Raw genomic sequence first — 19675 nt, 5'->3', positions numbered from 1 at the left:
CTAACTAAAGAAATAGAAGAATTAAAAAGACAGTTAAAAGAAGTAAAAGATGAAAATGAGGAATTAAAGAAGAAGAACAAAGAGAATAAAGAGTCCATAGCAAAAGAAGCACAGGGTTGGAAAAAAATCCAAGAGAACAGTAAAGTTGCATTTACTGACATAATAAAACAGGAAATGAAAGAACAAACTGAAGACTCAGTTATTAAAGTGATGAGACAGAAGGAGAATAAAGTAAGAGTCTTTGCAGATAAAAAGAAATTTATAATTGTTAGGAATGGAAGAGAAGTATAATCTTAATAGAAACACAAGAATCAAAGAGGAAAAAAAAAAAAGTAAGCAGTTTACTAGAATTAGTTCAGGTAGATGAACCTGAAATCATAAAACAAATTGAAGAGATGTATAGATTCTGAAAATATAGTACAGATAAGACCAGACCAATTAAGATTAAATTCAGGTCACAAACGACAGCAGAGAATATTTTAGCAAAAACAGGGAAACTAGCAAACAGTGAACAATATAAAAAGGTATGGATGAAAAGAGAAATGAATAGAGAGGAAAGAGAGGAGGAAAAATTGAAAAGACAAGAAGCTAAGGAAAAAATGAGAACAGAACAGAGAGAGAAAAAGAGAAATTCTATTGGAGAGTAGTGAATATGAAAGTGAGGAGATGGACCATACCAGAGAAAAACAAAAGGGAAACAGAAAATACAATGGAAATAGCAGAAAATTAAGAGTGTCTTACACAAATATAGATGGATTAATAACAGGATTGAATGAAGTGAATGATTATCTGAAGGAAAAAGAACCGGACATAATGGGAATTGTAGAGACAAAATTAAAAGGTCCACTACCACCCAACAGTGTAGGACATGATGCATATAATTATTGGATTAGAAACAGAGAGACAAAACAAGGGGGTGGAGTTATGTTTCTGACTAAGAAAGATATAAACGTGAGGTGTGTCACATGGAAAGAATACAGTAGAGATGATTATGATCGAAGTGGAAGACAGAGATAAGAAGGGCAGAAATTTTGTGATAAATTATGTGCCCCCAAATACAGCCTCGTGGGAAGAGAGTGATCATAAAAGTATGTTAGAAGACACAAGGATAACATTAAATAAGATAATGGAAGATGGAGGAAGAATAGTTATGATGGGCGACTTTAATTGCAAAGAAGTCTGCTTGGAAGAGATGACAGTAAAGGGTGGAGACGGCTCATGGGGAAACGCTCTACTTTAGATGATTATTGACCATACAATGACACAATGGATACAAGAGAACACTAGGTATAGAAATGAAGAAGAAGCATCGAGACTAGACCTAATAATCACATCTGAACCTAGAATAGTGGAAAAGATTGAATATAAGACACCAATAAGTAAAAGTGACCACATATTGATTGAACTGGAACTAAACGAGGAAAAATATATGAGAAGAAATGAACAATATAGAAAAGGAAGAATGATGTATGAAAAAAAAATCATAAAATAAAATTTTTTCAAAAAGAAAACTGGGAAAGAATATACAAAGAAGATACAACAGTGGAAGAGAAATGGAATATTTTGACAGAAATTGATAAAAAAGGAGTGGAAAAATATGTTCCAAGACAAAAAAAAAAAAAAAAAAAAGTAAAGTGCTGGTACAACAAAAGTTGTAGGGAGTTAAAAGACAAAAGAGATAAAGCCTGGACCAAATCGAGGAAATACAAAATACCTGAAAAATGGAAAATATATACTTGTTATAGAAATGAATATGTACATGTGTGCAGAGAGGAAAAGAGAAAATATGAAAAAGATGTCAATGAAAAATGTAAAGATCAACCAAAACTATTGTACAGATTTGTAAACAACAAACTGAAAAACAAACAAGATTTAGAGAAATTAAGACAAGGAGGAGTTGAATACACAGATGAAATAGAAATGGCAGAAATTATGAACAAGCATTTTAAATCAGTGTTTACAAGGGAGAACATACAACCTGGAGAGATTGAATGGGAAGAGAAAGTCACCCCTATAAAAGAAATAGAAGTAACAAAGAATGAAATAATGAAACACTTGAGTAATCTTGATGTCAGAAAATTGCATGGACCAGATGAAATAGCAAACTGGATTCTGAAAGAATGCAGGAATGAACTGGCAGACAAAATACATAGCATAATAAACAGTTCCTTGAAAGAAGCAAAAATTCCAAAAGATTGGAAAAAAGCAAATATAGTACCTATATATAAAGGAGGAAATAAAGAAGGCCCTACCAACTATAGACCAGTCTCTCTAACAAGTACAATAGCAAAAATTTGTGAAAGTATTTAGAAAAAAACAATGTGCTAAATCCAAGGCAATTTGGATTCAGAAAAGGACGATCATGCGTCACCAATTTAATATGTTTCTATTCAAGGCTAATAGATATAATACAAGAAAGAGATGGATGGGCTGATTGTGCATTTCTAGACCTAAAAAAAGCTTTTGACAAAGTACCACATAAGAAGTTGCTTAAGAAATTAGAAACTGAAGGAGGAATACACGGAAACTGCTTAACCTCTTCATTCCGGGGCACATCGCACGTCTGTCAGCATTAGCTGCCCGATGTGCGATGTTGCATCATAATAATCGCATTATAAAAAATAAAGTCAGTGCTCAATTGTTCGTTCTCTTTCACCCGTGAATTTTGATAACCATAGAAAATATGATGAAGCCAGTTTAGAGAGAATGGAGGTTAAGTAGGTATGACTACAGTAAACATAATCAAGATGCCGACGTCGGCATCACCCCCCCACCCCGAGGCCCATTACTTTGATGTAGTGGGGGGGCTTCCATGTAGTAAGGACGGGCTGAGCTGTGCCAGCCAGGTGCAACCATACTAGAGAGGTCAGCCCCGAGCTACCAGACGAAAACTGAACCAAAACTCTTTTTTGTTGACGACCCTAGCTTGGCACTGATTATGGACTGGAATATTCGTAGGATTTGTCGCCCTCATCCTATGACAGTTGTTTTAGGATGAGGTTTTTGGGGTAGTGAATAGATAGGGGGTCCCTCACCCTTTTCCTTTGTGAATTCCCCTATCCCTATCCTTCATATTTGCTACCCAACTCTCCTTTTTCACCATCTTTCTCTACTTCTTGTTAAGGAAGGTTCTGGTATCTTGGTGCCTTCCAAGCTACATGTCTGAACCCAGTCAAGTGGGGATGTATACCGCGAGGTCACTACTCCCTGCGAGGGCCGAAAGCCCACCGACTGGGGAATGCATGTTTGTGAGGTAGGTACTAGGCTGCTGACTTCCTTTCTCCCTATCCAGTACACATGCAGAGTGACTACGCCGGACCCATCCTAAATGGGACAAAACAAAAGAGGACAAACCCCGGGTTGACAAAGTCTCAACTCACCTCCGAGGCCCTGCATGTGTAAATAGTCGTTTCTGGAACCTCCCGACTCTGCAGAGACTTTTCTTTTATTGTGCGTGGCAACGGGCAACTGCAGTATCTTCCTTCTATGCACTGATTTTTCTTTCTCAATATATGGTGTGGCCTCATAAATATACACGATGATGGCGGCTGTTGAAACAGAATGTTCTAAACCTCCACCACTACCTGATCCTCCTCCTAAACCCCCCGATCCCTCTCCTAATATTGACAATATTGACTCAACAAAAATAAAAACCCCAGTTGACGACTACGGCTTAAAAAAGGACTTCGGTAAAATCAATCAATCAAATACTGCCCCTAATAGTCATAGAATCTTACATTTACAATATGTCTCTCTTGATAAGAGTTATACAGACTTATATGAAAAGTTCTGTAAATTTGGACAAATTAAAGAGATCAAAGTTAAACTAACTGACTAACTGACTAGCTTGGCTAGTGTGGATCTCATTTCTTTCTAATCAGGATGCAGCTGCTGCCTGCTTGGATTATAATAATTGTAATGAGAATGAATCTTCAGCCCAACTTGTTGGTAGAGTGCCACCTAACTTGGATATCTTTTATCCAGAAAAGCCGGTAGAGGAAAGGAAGGAAAGTGTGCAGAGACCTCCCAACCCAGCTAAGTGGCTCATTATCACTCTTGCAAAAGAACGTGCTAACTTGTTCGAGTTTAGAAGATTCTTGAAGAGTCACCTTGGCTATGGTAATTTGAATAACTCGCAGGTATCACGATTTGGAAGAAATTCCTTCTTAATTCATGTAAAATCTTATGAACAAGCTGCCATGGTGCTTAACTTGAAACAGAATTCGGACATTAAGGAAGTTAAACCCCACTACACCTTTAGTTATGGCGAAGGGGTAATTTTTAATAGAGATCTGTATGACTTTGATGAAGAAGAGATTTTAGAAATGTGCCCAACTAATGTTTGGAAGGTTACTAAAATCCCTCGTTCTTCTATGATTATCCTAAGTTTTTGTGATGAAGATCTACCTTGTTATGTAGAGATAGAAAAAGAAATTGATTATGTGAAGCAGTTTAAGCCCCGTCCCCTTCACTGCTTTAACTGCTATGGTTTTGGCCATCCTTCCCGCAGATGTGCAAGGGACAAAATATGTTTGATATGTGCTCAGCCTGAACATGGGGATTGTTCCCGCCCAACAGTTTGTATAAATTGTAAAGAAGAGCATGATGCCAGAAATAAGAACTGTGTAATTTATAAGAAGGAACAGGAAATATTACTAAAAGCTCATGCAGAACATATAAGCATAGGATATGCTAAAAGACTATTAAGTAATTCCAAAAGATACAGTGATGTTGTTAAAACAAATAGTAAAGTGGATCAGCCAACAGTAGAAGGCAATAGCAATAAAAATGCCAATATGAATGGTTCTGTTAACACTGAACCCAAGCCTCAGTGTAAAAGTGTAACTATGAAACCTAATGGTCTTTCTTCTTCTCAAGTAGGAATTTCTGTGCGGAGGTTTCCTCACCCCTTGTTGAAGGGGTGTCCCCTACCCCATCTGGAGGGGCACCTAAGGTTTCTATTGTAGAAACCTCACAGGCTTCTTCTAATGAAGCCTCCTCTCAGGCAATCTCTCTTCCAGACTTGGGGGACTCCCCAGTTGAGGGATTGCTGACTAGTGTGCCTCACTCGGTAGAGGTGCACAGAAGCAATGAGGATCAAGGAAATGCTGAACCCAAGCCTCAGCGTGAAAGAGTCACTACTAGACCAAATCGGTCTTCCCCACAAGTTGGAAATTGTAGTACTCGTCAACCCTACTCTGCGGAGGTTGTCCCATCCCCAGTTGAGGGAATGCCTCCTACCCCATCTAGAGGGGCACCTAAAGTTCTCATTGCTGGGACCCCACAGGGTTCCTCTAATAAAGCCTCCTCTCAATCAGTCAAACTTCCAAACTCGAGGGGCTCCCCAATAAAGGGATCACGGACTGTTGTGCCTCACTCAGTCGAGGCACACAGAAGTGAAGCTATGGAGTCTGAAGCTGTGCGCAGTAAAAGACTCCACAGTCCACCCTCATCTCCATCCTCTTCCCCAAATCACGATAAACAATCTAAGAAAGAAACTAATAACCCGGACTCTACATCGTCGGTCGGACCATCGTCAGAGAGGAGGATGCCACCCGCGAAAGCAAAGAAATTAGAAAAGAACCCACCTTGTAAACCCTCTCTCTCCCAGACTCCTCTTACCAGACCAGTAGACCCCAAAAAGAAAAAGAAAACAGTATAATGTCCATAATTCAATGGAATATGCAAGGTTTTAATTCTCATCGAGAGCAGGTTGGGATTCTCTTTAAAGAACATGATGTGTCTGTTTTTTGTCTGCAAGAAACTATGCTTGGCAATTTTTATGTACTCGGGTGCATCTAATGACTATGAAAGTTATGTATCAATACAGAGAGATTTAAGAAAGACAATAAGAAAAAGAAAACGACAATACGAAATGAACATCGCTGATAAATCCAAAGAGAATCCCAAAGAATTCTATAGTTACATTAGAGATAAAAAGGTTGTTAGGAATCACATTGGTCCACTATTATCTGCTGACGGTCAACTTGAATATTCAAATGAAGGAATGTGTAATATCTTAAACAATTATTTTAGCTCGGTATTCGTAAACGAAACACCTCAAAGTGAATTCCAAACTGAAACCTGTGAAAAGTCTGGGGTAAACTTACTCACTACGGTAAATATAACAAAAGAAAAAATTAAAAGGTGTATAGACAAACTCAAAGTTAATAAAACACCAGGGCCTGACGGTTGGCATCCAAGAATCTTAAAGGAAATGAAAAATGAGATTGTTGTTCCATTAGAAATTATTTTCAAGAAATCCATCATATCCGGAGATGTCCCAAGAGAATGGAAGCTAGCTAACGTTACTCCCATATTCAAAAAAGGTGACAAAAAGAAACCAAATAACTATAGGCCTATAAGTTTGACTTCAATCGTAGGAAAAATAATGGAAACTATCATCAGAGATACTATCGAATATCATGTAGAAAGTAACCGTTTGATAAATGATAGCCAGCATGGTTTCAGACGGAAACGTTCTTGCGTGACTAACTTACTCGAATTCTACAACACAGTTATCTCCAATTATGACAAAAGAAACAATACAGATTTAATATATCTAGACTTTGCAAAAGCTTTTGATACCATCTCACACGAAAGACTACTTACTAAATTAGCTTTGCATGGAATAAGTGGTAGCCTATTAGGTTGGACTAGTAATTGGTTGAAAGGTCAAAAACAGAGAGTTGTTTTAAATGGAAAAACTTCTGGATGGAAAAGTGTTGCAAGTGGAGTTCCTCAGGGTTCCGTTCTTGGGCCACTTCTATTCATAGTATATATAAATGATATAGACCACGGACTAAAATCTACTGTTTCCAAATTTGCTGATGATACAAAACTGTGCGGAGTGGCAAATGATCACTCAAACCAATTAGATATTCAAGAAGATTTAGATAAATTACAGCAATGGTCTGAAAAGTGGCTAATGAAATTTAACACAAGTAAATGCAAGGTAATGCACATAGGTAAAAATAACAGTAAGTACGATTACAAGTTATTTGGAAATTCGTTAACAAAAGTGGATAGTGAAAAAGATCTCGGCGTAATTATCAGTAACGACCTCAAATCATCCAAGCAGTGTATTTCAGCCTCTGAGAAAGCAAATAAGATTCTGGGATTGATTGCGCAATCTTTTGATTTCAAAAGTCCATCACTCATTAACAAGCTATATAAATCGTTAGTTCGTCCACATTTGGAATATGCTGTTTCCGTATGGTCACCGAATCTCATTAAAGACATTGACAGACTGGAAAAAGTACAACGGCGAGCCACAAAACTGATTCCAAATATCAAAAATAAATCATACGAAAATTGACTTAAGCACATGAATCTGTTTTCCCTAAAAAAAGCGTAGACTCAGAGGTGACTTGATACAGGTCTTTAAGATTTTAAAGGGAATTGACAACATCAAAAGTGACCAAATTTTCACATTGAATGAGAATCAGACAAGAAACAATGGTCTCAAACTGTCCGGAAATAGATTTAATTTGGAAGTAGGTAGAAACAACTTTGCCAACCGTGTAGTTAATGAATGGAATAAACTTCCTGCACAGGTAGTGCAATGTAGTTCAGTTTGAAGCTTTAAGAATCATTTAGATAAATACCTAAGTAAGATGCTGTAATGATTATAATTTATGTTATATTATTTTTTTTTGTTTTGTTATAATTTGTCTGTCTGATTTTCATTTATTATTAGTTATATGTCAATTTATTATCATTTACTATTTACCTGTTTGTTTGTTATTCAGCTATACCTATGCATTGATTTATGTATTTTATTTGTTATTTACATTATTATAGTTTTAATTTATTGTTAATATGATTTTTTTTTTTTTTCATCCGACCTAGATATGGATCAAAAGATCTCCTGTCTGCATGCTCCGCCTTTGTAATCCTTTGTTGGACTTAATTATAAATTTTACAGATCTCCTACTATGATTGGGGGCCGTGCCCATGGAGGTGCTGGTATCATTGTTAAGAAATGTGTAAACCACAGAAGTGTCCAGCTACATTCAGTGTTGCAGGCTTGTGCAGTACAAATCTTTACCACTAAATGGATCACCTTATGTTCTTTATATTTGGAACCTGAACTGGAAGATCGACTCGTAGACATATATAAGCACCCCCGTCAGTTCGAGTTAAATGACCTACAATCTTTGGTTGACCAGCTCCCTGAGCCTTTTATTCTAATGGGTGACTTTAACGCCAAACATCCTCTATGGGGTGAATCAAGGTGTGACCCCTGGGGCAATATAATTGAAGAATTTATTGATAGTAACGATGTCATTTTGATGAATGATTGTTCCAAAACTAGGTTTGATGTCTTTCACAACTCAAGTTCTGCTATAGACCTAACTATTTGTTCATCATCCTTAAGATTAGACTACAGTTGGTCAATAGATGAAGAATTACATGGTAGCAACCACTGGCCTATCCATATCAGATATTTAAAGAACACTAACTCCTCTTGCTTACCTAAATGGAAGACATGAGAGGCTAATAGGGAATTATTTAGGAGATCCACAGAGATTAATTATAAGACTAGTGATTTTGGTAGTAACTGTGATGCATATGACTACCTGGTAGACATGATACTCTCTGGTGCTTTCTCTTCCATTCCTAGGACAGCTGGTAAACCTCAACGCCCAGTAGTCCCCTGGTGGAGCAATGAATGTGCTGTAAGCAGAAAGATTACAAGAACTTGCTATAAGAGATATCGGAGATACCCTTGTTTAGTCAAAAAGATAACATACAGAAGAGCTCGAGCAAAGCAGAAGAAAATCTTCAAGAAAGCAAGGAGGGAATCCTTCATTAAATATATTAGCGAATTGAAATATGACTCTTCCCTACCTTAGTATGGAATAGGAATCGAAAATTACAAGGAAAGTTTACTCCATCTCCCTTACCCATTCTGAAGATAAATGACTCTTTTATATCAGATACAAGAGAAGTAGCAGAGGCTTTTGGAAGACATTATGCTGATATTTCAAGCCCACTACATTATTCAGATGATTTCAGAAGAATTAGAGCCAAGACCACGATTATTCCTCCTACCAATACGAACTCGGAAGCATATAATCTTCTCTTCACCTTGGATGAAATGGATCATGCATTATCTCTATCCTCCCCAACCTCTCCTGGAGAGGATGACATTCTTTATTCCATGGTTGGTCACTTATCCATATCGTCGAAGAAATTCCTTTTAAATGTGCTGAACAAATTTTGGTCTTGTGGATCTTCTCCTAAATCTTGGAAGACTTCAATCATCATAGGAATCTTAAAGGCAAGAAAAGACCCTCATGACCCACAAAGTTACAGACCTATTGCTCTCACAAGCTGCATTTGTAAGATCTATGAAAGAATGGTTAATACGCGTTTAGTTTGGTTTTTGGAATAAAAAAAATCTATCTAACAGACAGTTTGGATTTAGAAGAAATTTAGTGCACTCTGGACACCTTACTTTTTATCACTCATGAGATTGAGAATGCCTTCGCAATTGAGAACTCTAGCATTGGTGTGTTTTTTGACTTGAAAAATGCCTACGATACTACCTGGCGGGGAGGCATTCTGAAGCAAGTTGCAGATTGGGGTATTGGGGGTAATATGTTCAATTGCTTAAAGGACTTCTTCTCTGACCGTTATCTAAAAGTCCGAGTGGGCTCTTCTTTCTCTTGTGCATATCTTCAAGAGGAAGGGATTCCCCAAGGAAGTGTTCTGAGTCCTACACTCTTCAGCATAGCCATTAATAGTTTATGAGAACAAGTTCCCACAAGAGTTCATGGTTTGGCTTATGCTGATGACTTTGCTATTGTGTGCAGCAAATCGACAACATTAGAAACGGGCCAAAAGATTCAAGAGGTTATTAACTTAGCAACAACATGGGCTAATTGCAGAGGCTTCAGATTCTCTGCTGAAAAAACCAAAGCCATAAGGTTTTCCAGACTAAGACGCAAGGAAGAAATACCAACACTATTCTTAGAGGGTGTCATATTACTGTATGAAGATGAAGTAAAATACTTGGGTCTGGTATTGGATAAAAGGTTGACATTCACAAATCACATAAACGAGGTTGTATACACTGTCAAACAGCGACTTAATATACTAAAAGTAGTGTCTCGTTTCAACTGGGGAGCAGATCGTGTAACTTTGTTAAGGCTTTACCAAACATTGTGCCTTAGCAAAATGGATTACGGATGTCAAATTTATGGATCGGCATGTAAAAGTTCACTGAAGAAGCTTGATATAGTCCACAATATGGCTTTACGGATCTGTTCGGGAGCCTATAGAACATCTCCAGTGGATAGCTTGTATGTGGATGCAGGAATTCCTCCCCTGTATATTCGCAGGGAGGAATTAAGCCTTAGATATATATCTTGGGTCTTGACATCCAAACAGAATCCAAACTTCAAATTTGTAAAGCAGCCGGTAGACAGAGCTCCAAGGAAAAGTACTTTGCCGAAACCTTTAGAAGTGAGATGTGAAGTTGGGACAGAGAAGGTAGGACTTGTTCCAAACACAATTGCTGAGATCACGCCTCCCAAATTCCCTCCTTGGAACTGATGCCCCACTGAAATATGTCCTCTTAAAAAGAAGAAAAACAGAACTGCTGTAGAGCTAAAAAATGAATTTTTAGAACATTTATCAGTTCATGCTGATGAAATTTTTATTGTTGTTGTTGTTGTCGTTCCCTAGACTGTCTGTCCGAGCAGTCCCGTCAGACAGTCTAGGGAACGACAACAACAACAACAATAAAAATTTCATCAGCATGAACTGATAAATGTTCTAAAAATTCATTTTTTAGAACATTTATCAGTTCATGCTGGAAATGAAAAGGCCGATGCTGCAGCCAAAGCTGCCACTAGGCTCACCCATATAGCAGACCGAAAAGTCCCACATACGGACTTGAAACAAGTGATCCATTGTTATACAATGAAGAAGTGGCAAGAGCAATGGACAAGGCTGGATGGCAGTTATAAATTAAAAGAAATTCATCCCTTAGTGAACCCTTGGAAGTGTCCTCCTTTGGACAGAAGGTCAAGCATTGTCTTGACAAGACTGAGAATTGGCCATTCCTACATTACACATAAATTTTTAATGGCAAGTGGGGCAGAAAGGCTGGCCTCCCAATGTCCCACTTGCCAAGTAGTTTTGACAATAAGACACATTTTAGTTCAGTGCCCTGCATTCTCTGATAAGCGTAGGGCAAATTTCTTAACAATTTATCTTTTAAAAAAATTTAAGGGGAGGAAGCTTGTGTGAAGAACGTTTTAAAGTTTTTAAAAGACATAAATTTATTTTATGAAATTTAAAATTGTGTGTGTGAATGCTTGTGAGTGTGTGTTGTTGAAGTGTGTTCGTGAATGTCTATTGTTTTAATTGTTTTACTTGAATTTTATTTTATTTCATTTTTAAACTAAAAGATAAATATGCGCTGAATGGCCTACTGGCTCCTGCGCTTGGCCTTCGTGCCAAAAACTCCATAAATCAATCAACTGACGTCGGCATCATCGCGTACCCACTTGCTCCTCATGCCGCCTTTGTAGGCGTCACCGTATGGAAGTGGTTAAATGGATGGAAGACTTTTTGCAGTGAAGAAAAATGAGAGTAGCAATAAGAGACTAACACTCAAATTGGGATGAAGTAATAAGTGGTGTTCCACAAGGAACAGTTCTGTGCCCAATAATGTTTGCTATATTAATGATATGGATGAAGAAATTGAAAGTTATATGAGCTTTGCAGATGATGCAAAACTGTTAAAAAAAAGTGAACAATGAAGAAGATTGTGAGTCACTACAAAGTGATCTCAAAAAAGTATGGGAATGGAGTAAAGTGGGAGATGGAGTTCAATACTAAGAACTGTAGTATAATGGAATTTGGAAAAAGCAAAAAAAGAATAATAGGATCTTATAAACTGGGAGAAGAAGGAATAAAAAAAAAAGTAGAAAATGAGAAGGACCTGGGAGTCATTGTTATGAATAATATGTCATCTGAGAAACATATAAACAAGATTTTTGGAGAAACTTATAATTTGATAAGAACAATCAAAGTAGTATTTACATACCTGGATGAAGAAATGGTGAAGAAAATACTAATCACTTTGATAAGACCAAGATTGGAATATGCAGCAACGATGTGGTCACCAAGTACAAAAAAATATATAACAAAACTTGAAAGAATACAATGAGCAATTACAAAATTGGCACCAACTCTCTCAAAACTATCATATGAAGAAAGACTAGCAAAACTTGATCTACAGACATTAGAGCAAAGAAGAGAGGAGAAATAAGGGAAAATCACATGGGCCAGACAGAATAGCGAACTGGATATTAAAAGAATACATAGATGGAGGTGAGTATTAAGGGAGAGCGACTGGAGGAAGTGGATAGTTTTAGATACTTGGGTGCGAATGTGGCAGGAAAAGGTGGAGTGGAGGTGGAGGTAGAATGTAGATTGAGAGAAGCGAGTAAATGCCTTGGTGGATTAAAAAGTGTAATGAGGAATAGACATTTGGGAATGGATGCTAAGAGAAGACTGTATGAAGGAGTGATTGTGCCAAAAGCACTGTATGGGGCAGAAACATGGAACATAAGAGAGGAAGAGAGAAGGAGTTTGAATGTGTTCTAGATGAAGTGTCTGAGAAGTATGATGGGGGTTACTAGGCTAGATAGAGTGAGAAATGAGGAGGTGAATAGGAGAACAGGGGTGGAAAGGGAGTTGGGAGATAGGTTTGATGAAAGAGTATTAGGATGGTTTGGACACATGGAAAGAATGAGTGAAGAAAGACTAGTAAAAGAGGTATGGAAGGCAGATGTGGAGGGAGTGAATGTGAGGGGATGTCCTAGGATGAGGTGGATGGATGGGGTGAAGGGGGCTTTGGGGAAGAGGGGAATGTCTGTTGAAGAAGGATGGGAGAGGACAGAAGACAGGGGTGAATGGAGAATGGTTGTATATGGATGATGCTGTGATGCATGAGGTGGAATGGGCAGGGGGATGGGGGTTGAGGTACTGTAGTATGTCTGAGCAAAATTTTGATGCAGCCCGAAGGGATTTCTCCCCGTCCTCTCCTTTTATGCATGGGGGGATGGAGAGGGGTGGTCGCCGATTTAATGAAGCGGCCTTGCTGTGGATGTGCTGTGTCTTGCGACACTGCTTCTGACCCAGGGCAGTGGACAAGGTGCAGGGATGACCCGTCATCCAGGAGGTGCTAAGAGGGAGGGTGGAGTGGATTCAGGAATGGATGGGTGGGAATGATTTTATGCCTTTTCCTTTTTGGCTACCTCCTGTGTAAGGAGGAAAAACCTTGGTATATGTATGTATGCATAGATGAACTCACAGATGAAATACACAAGATAATTGACTTCTCACTCAAAGAAGGAAAAGTACCACAAAACTGGAAAAATGCAAATATTGTACCAATATATAAGGGAGGAGCTAAAGAAAATCCAACAAACTATAGACCGGTATCCCTTACAAGCAGAATTGCAAAAATATGCGAAAGAGTTATCAAAAACAAATGGACTAAGCACTTGGAAGAGAACAAAATACTAAACCCCAACTAATTTGGATTTAGAAATGGAAGATCATGTACTACAAACTTAATATGCTTTTACTCAAGATTGATAGATATAATACAAGAAAGAGATGGCTGGGCAGACTGTGCCTTCCTGGACCTACAACAGGCTTTTGATAAAGTACCACATAAAAAACTAAGAAAAATTTAAACAATAGGTGGAATACAGGGAAAATTACTGAAATGGATGAAAGACTTCTTGAAAGGAAGGAAAATGAGAGTGGTACTTAGAGAAAAGAACTCAAACTGAGTAAACATGTTAAGTGGAGTCCCCCAAGGCTCCGTGTTGGCTCTGATAATGTTTGCTGTTTATATAAGCAACATGGATGAAGGAATTGAATGTTATACAAACTTCTTTGCAGATAATGCAAAACTATTGAAGAGAGTGAGTAAAGAAGAAGATTGCAAATCTTTCTAAGAAGACCTGGACAAAGTCTGGAAATGGAGTGAAAAGAATGAAGTTGATTTCAACATTAAGAAATGTATAATGGAATTTAGAAAAAGTAAAAATAGAATATCCGATCAATACAAAATTAGAACAAAGGAAGTTACAAAAGTAAACTCAGAAAGAGACCTAGGAGTAATTATCTCAAACGACATGGCACCAGACAAACATATAAACAAAATAGCTGGGGAAACCTACAATTGAATAAGATTAATGAAAGTGGCCTTTGACTACATGGACAAGGAAATGGTAAAGAGAATACTAGTTACAACGATAAGACCAAAATTGGAATATGCAGCATCACTTTGGACATCCAGCTCCTCCAGATATTTTATCCATCTATTTTTGATAACTTTTTCACAAATTTTGGCTACCATGCTTATAAGGGAAATTGGTCTGTAATTTGTTGGGTCTTCCTCATTTCCTCCTTTATGAATTGGTACTATATCAGCATTTTTCCAGTCTTCTGGTATTTTTCCTTCCTTGAGTGAGCAGCTTATGTTATATATTTTGTCTATTAGTTCTTTACATTCTTTTAGTATCCAGTTTGGTATTCCATCTGGGCTGTGCAATTTATTGACATCAAGGTTAATTATTTCTTTCTGTGATACTGTTGTTTCCCTCATGGGTAGGGGTGGGGGGTTATTTCTCTTCCTTCATCCCAAGGTTTTACATATTCTCTAGTGAAAACAGACATGAAGTGTTTACTCATGACTTAAGTAATTTCTGTATCCTCTGTGTATTCCATATTTCCTTGTTGTAGTTTCACTTTGTAAGAGGCTGGTAGATGAAAGTAGTAGACAAGTAGATACAGGGGTAGGTGGCGAGAAATTAATATTTACGAGTTAGACGTTTTGAAGACAATAGCTGCAACAGAGTTGTAGAGTTGCATAATCTTACTGTCTAAAGTTTGTAAAAGAAAACCAACATAGATCTCTGAAAATAAAACTAAGAACTCAAATGATAGCCGAGGAGGTATTATCGAAAGCAGTTCAATTGGCAAACAGTGAGAAATTCAAACATATATGGATAAAAAAGGAAATGAGTGATGAGGAAAAAGAGAAAGACAAAGCTCTCAGAACTGAAGCCAATGATAGAAATGAAAAAAGAACAGAGACAAAAAAAAAAAGTTTTTTTTTTTTAGTGCTGGTCTTGAGACTGAACAAATGATACATAAAAAAAATGGAAACTTAAACCAAAAAAGAAAAGAAAATATGAAACTGAAAGTGGCATACACAAATACTGATGGTATGATCTCTGGAATTAATTAACTAAATGACTATCTAGAAATAGAGAAACCTGACATTATGGGAATTGTAGAGACAAAACTGAAAGGACCTCTATCAACTAGTATAGTGTGACAAGGTCTATACAGCCACTGGGCAAAAAATAGAACACACAAGCAGGGAGGAGGTGTCATAATATTGACCAAAAAATGTCTAAAGGTGACAAAGATTAATGAAGGCAAAGTCAATATAGAATTAATTATGATCAAAATTGTAATCAAAAAGATGAAAAGCAGAAAATTTGTAGCAGTGTATGTACCACCAAAAGCATAGGCTTGGTCTGAGAGTGATCATTCTAAATTACCGGAAGACTCAATGAATGTGTAAACAAGTTACTGAAAGAGGGTGGTAACACAGTAATCATGGGTGATTTTAATGCAAAGGATAAAATCTGGGAAGAAATGATAGTAAAAGGGGGAGAAGAACTTTGGAGCAACATTCTACTGGATATGACCATTGAATACACCTTAACACAATGGGTTAAGGAAAATACTAGATATAGAAACAATGAGGAACCGTCAAAATAGACTTATATTAACATCTGAACCAGATATTGTGAACAAAATGGAGTATAAAACTCCAATTGGAAAGAGTGACCATATAATGATAATGTTTGAATTAAAAGAACAGAACAATGTAGCTAGAAATGATAAACAGAGAGAAGGAAGATTAATGTACAACAAAACGGATTTTGTAAAACAAAAACAAAAATTCAAAAACACAAATTGGGATTAATTCTCCAAAGAGGAAATAAAGATGGAAGACAAATGGAACATATTCAAAGAAAAGTACAAGGAAGGAATCGATAGATATGTACCAAAGAAGAAGCAAAAAGAGATTTATAGAAAGTGTTGGTATAACAAAAGGTGCAGTGAGGCTAAAGACAGAAGAGACAAAGCCTGAAAAAAAAAAGGGCAAACATATATAAAACTTAGGGACAAATATGTAAATATATGCAGGAAAAAAAAATTATGAAAAAAATATTTATGGATGTATAAATGAAAAACTAAAGGATAAACATGAAATAGTAAAACTGCATGAAGGAGATAAAGAATATATAGATGACACAGAAATGGCAGAAGTTATGATCAGACATTTCAGGTCTGTTTTTACAATTGAGAGCTCACAATTTTGGGAAGATGGACAACAAGAATGATCACCGAAAATGAAAGAAATTAAGGTAACACAGAAAGAAATAAGAGACCAAATAAAAAACCTAGATGTTAGGAAATCGCATGGACCGGATGGAATTGCAAATTGGATACTGAAAGAGTGTATAGACGAACTAACAGGCAAATTATACAAGATAATAGACTTCTCACTCAAAGAAGGAAAGGTACTGCAAGATTGGAAAGATGCAAACATAGTACCACTATATAGAGGAGGAAACAAAGAAGATCCTACAAACTTCAGACCAGTATCCCTTACAAGCACAGTAGGAAAAATATGCGAAAAAGTCATCAGAAACAAATGGACCAAACACTTGGAAGAAAATGAAATAGTAAACCCTAAACAATTTGGCTTTAGAAGTGGAAGATCGTATACCACAAACTTAATATGCTTTTACTCAAGATTAATTGAGATAATACAAGAAAGAGATGGCTGGGCAGATTGTGCCTTCTTGGACTTGCAGAAGGCATTTGACAAAGTACCACATACAAAATTAATAGAATTTGATATATTAGGAGGAATTCAAGCTACTGGAATGGGTGAAAGATTTCTTAATTGGGAGAAAAATGATAGTGGTACTAAGAGACAAAAATTTGAAATGGGAAGATGTGAAAAGTGGTGTCCCGCAAGGCTCTGTATTGGCTCCTTTAATGTTTGCCATATAAATGATATGGATGGAGTAAACCGTTACATGAACTTTTTTGCTGACAATGCCAAATTACTCAAGAGAGTAAGAACAGAAGAAGATTGCAGATGGCTACAAGAAGACCTAGGCAAAATATGGGAATGGAGTCAGAGATGTGAGATGAACTTCAACATTAAGAGGGAGGGTGAAGGGGTGTGGAGTGTATTCAGGGATGGAATGGGTGGGAGTGATTTTATGCCTTTTCCTTTTTGGCTACCTCCCTTGCAAGGGGGAAAAAGCCTTGGTATATGTATGTATGTATAAAATTGGAAACAAGGAAGTCAAAAAAATCAATTCAGAAAGGGACCTGGGAGTGATCATCCCAAGTGACTTGACACCTGATAAACCTGTCAATATATCATTTGGAGAGACTTTTAACTTATTAAGATCAATGAAGGTGGCCTTCGACTACATGGATGAAGAAAAGGTAAAGAAAATAGTGGTTACACTAATAAGACCTAAACTAGAGTATGCTGCAACACTATGGGCACCTAGCACAAAAAAGAACATAAGAAAATTAGAAAGAATCCAAAGAGCAGTGACAAAAATGGCTCCTACACTTTCAAATTTGACATACGAACAAAGATTGAAAAAATTACATCTATCAACACTGAAACAGAGAAGAGAAAGAGGTGATTTGTTGACCATTTACAGAAATATGAAAGGGATGGAAATTCTCGATGAATGACTTATTAAAATGGGACAGAAGAGAAACAAGAGGACATGAAAAGATGCTAAAGAAGGACAGTTACAGAAGAGACTTGAAAAAGAAAAGCTTCCCACATAGAGTGATTGATGTTTGGAACAAACTAAACTGAGAAACAGTGAGTGCCAAAACTATACATTATTTTAAGAATAAACTGGATGCGGAGAGATACGAAAACGAGTCACTACGAGCATAGCTCTCATCCCGTAATATACAACCAGGTAAATGCAATTTTTTTTTAACAACTTTCCAACCTAAACGTAATCAAGTCCAGTAACAACCCCACCACACAACCTCTCTAATGCTTTGTGGAATGTCCTGCAGTCATAGAGGGATGGACTTTTATTCTTTATAAGGGAACCTTTTGCATAAGATTTTTGTATTTATGTATGTTAGGATACTATATATTATCAGGGATGATCCCAAATCATCCGAAATAGGAAGGGGGCAGATCAACAGGTGTTGGTAGCTGTCTTAAAGATGTTGATATCCAAATTATTGACAATGTTGGTTTTGTTGGTACATTCCTTAAGTGTTTTTACACCCAGCAGCTACACAATAGACCTTAATTTATTCTGTTTTCTCACAGCTATTCAATAGATTCAATTTTTAACAATAGTGAACAATGGCATGTATTCACCTAGTTGTATCCTACAGGAGGTGGAGCTATGCTTATGGTGTCCCATCTTTGTATCAAACAACATCTAGTTTGTTCTTAAATTCATGTATGGTGTTTGCACTCACCATTGTTTCATCCAGTTTGTTCCAGACAGCCACCACTCTGCGTGGAAAGTTTTTTTTTTCATATCTCTTCTGTAACTGTTCTTTTGAGTTTCTTTTCATGACCCCTTGTTTTTCTTCTATCCCAATTTAATAAGCCTTCTCTATCAAGAACTTCCATGCCTTTCATAATTCTATAAATGGCCAACAGATCACCTCTTTCTCTTCTTAGTTCCTGGGTTGGTAATTCCAGTTTGAACAATCATTGCTCATATTAAATTTTGAAAAGTGTTGGGGCCATCTTTGTCAATACTCTTTGGATTCTTTCTATTTTCCTTATATTCTTTTTTGTACTGGGTGTCCATAGTGTTGCTGCATACTCCAGTCTTGATCTTATCAGTGTGACTAGTATTTTCTTTACCATTTCCTCATCCAAGTAATTAAAAGCCACCTTTATTGATCTTAACCCCTTCCATACGGTGCCGCACACGTAGGCGTCATGGACTTAGATCTCGGTGGCAGCAGCCAATGCCAGCCGTACGACGTGTCATAATAATACTCGCATCATAAAATATAGTCACCGCTTATATCGATCGTTCTCTCTTCACCCGTGAATTTTGATAACCATAGAAAATGCGATTACAAAAGAATTAGAAAGAATATCAATATGGAGGGGCGACTACAATAAATATAATCAAGACGCCGATATGGCAGCCTCGCGAATACACTCGCTCCCCATGACGCCTACGTGTGCGGCACCGTATGGAAGGGGTTAACAAATTGCAGGTTTCCCCAACTATTTTGTTTATCTGTTTGTCTGGAACCAACTTTCTTTACATCATTTGTACCGATTTTTTATTGTCCTGATATATATATATATATATATATTTTTTTTTTCCAAATTCCATTATGCTACATTTCTTAATGTTGAAGTCCACTTCCCACTTCTGACTATTCCCAGACCTTGTTCAGATCTCTCTGTAGCGATCCACAATCTTTTTCTGTACTTATAGTAGTTTTGTATCATCTGTAAAGAAGTTCATGTAACATTCTACACCTTCATCCAGGTCATTTACATATATAGCAAACA

General features: G+C 37.1%; 1 protein-coding gene across 3 annotated transcripts in view; it reads left to right on the top strand.

The window, feature by feature from the left end:
• Positions 1–19675, top strand: part of IntS9 (integrator complex subunit 9) — a 186163-nt gene that overhangs the window by 38790 nt on the left and 127698 nt on the right. The gene's annotated exons all lie outside the window — the stretch shown is intronic.

Source organism: Oratosquilla oratoria, chromosome 8 (genome assembly GCF_046742065.1).
Source record: "Oratosquilla oratoria isolate Oo_2021 chromosome 8, ASM4674206v1, whole genome shotgun sequence".
Taxonomy (NCBI): Eukaryota; Metazoa; Arthropoda; class Malacostraca; order Stomatopoda; family Squillidae; genus Oratosquilla; species Oratosquilla oratoria.
The sequence above is the reverse complement of the archived record's forward strand: the minus strand, read 5'-3'. Positions and strand labels throughout refer to the sequence as shown.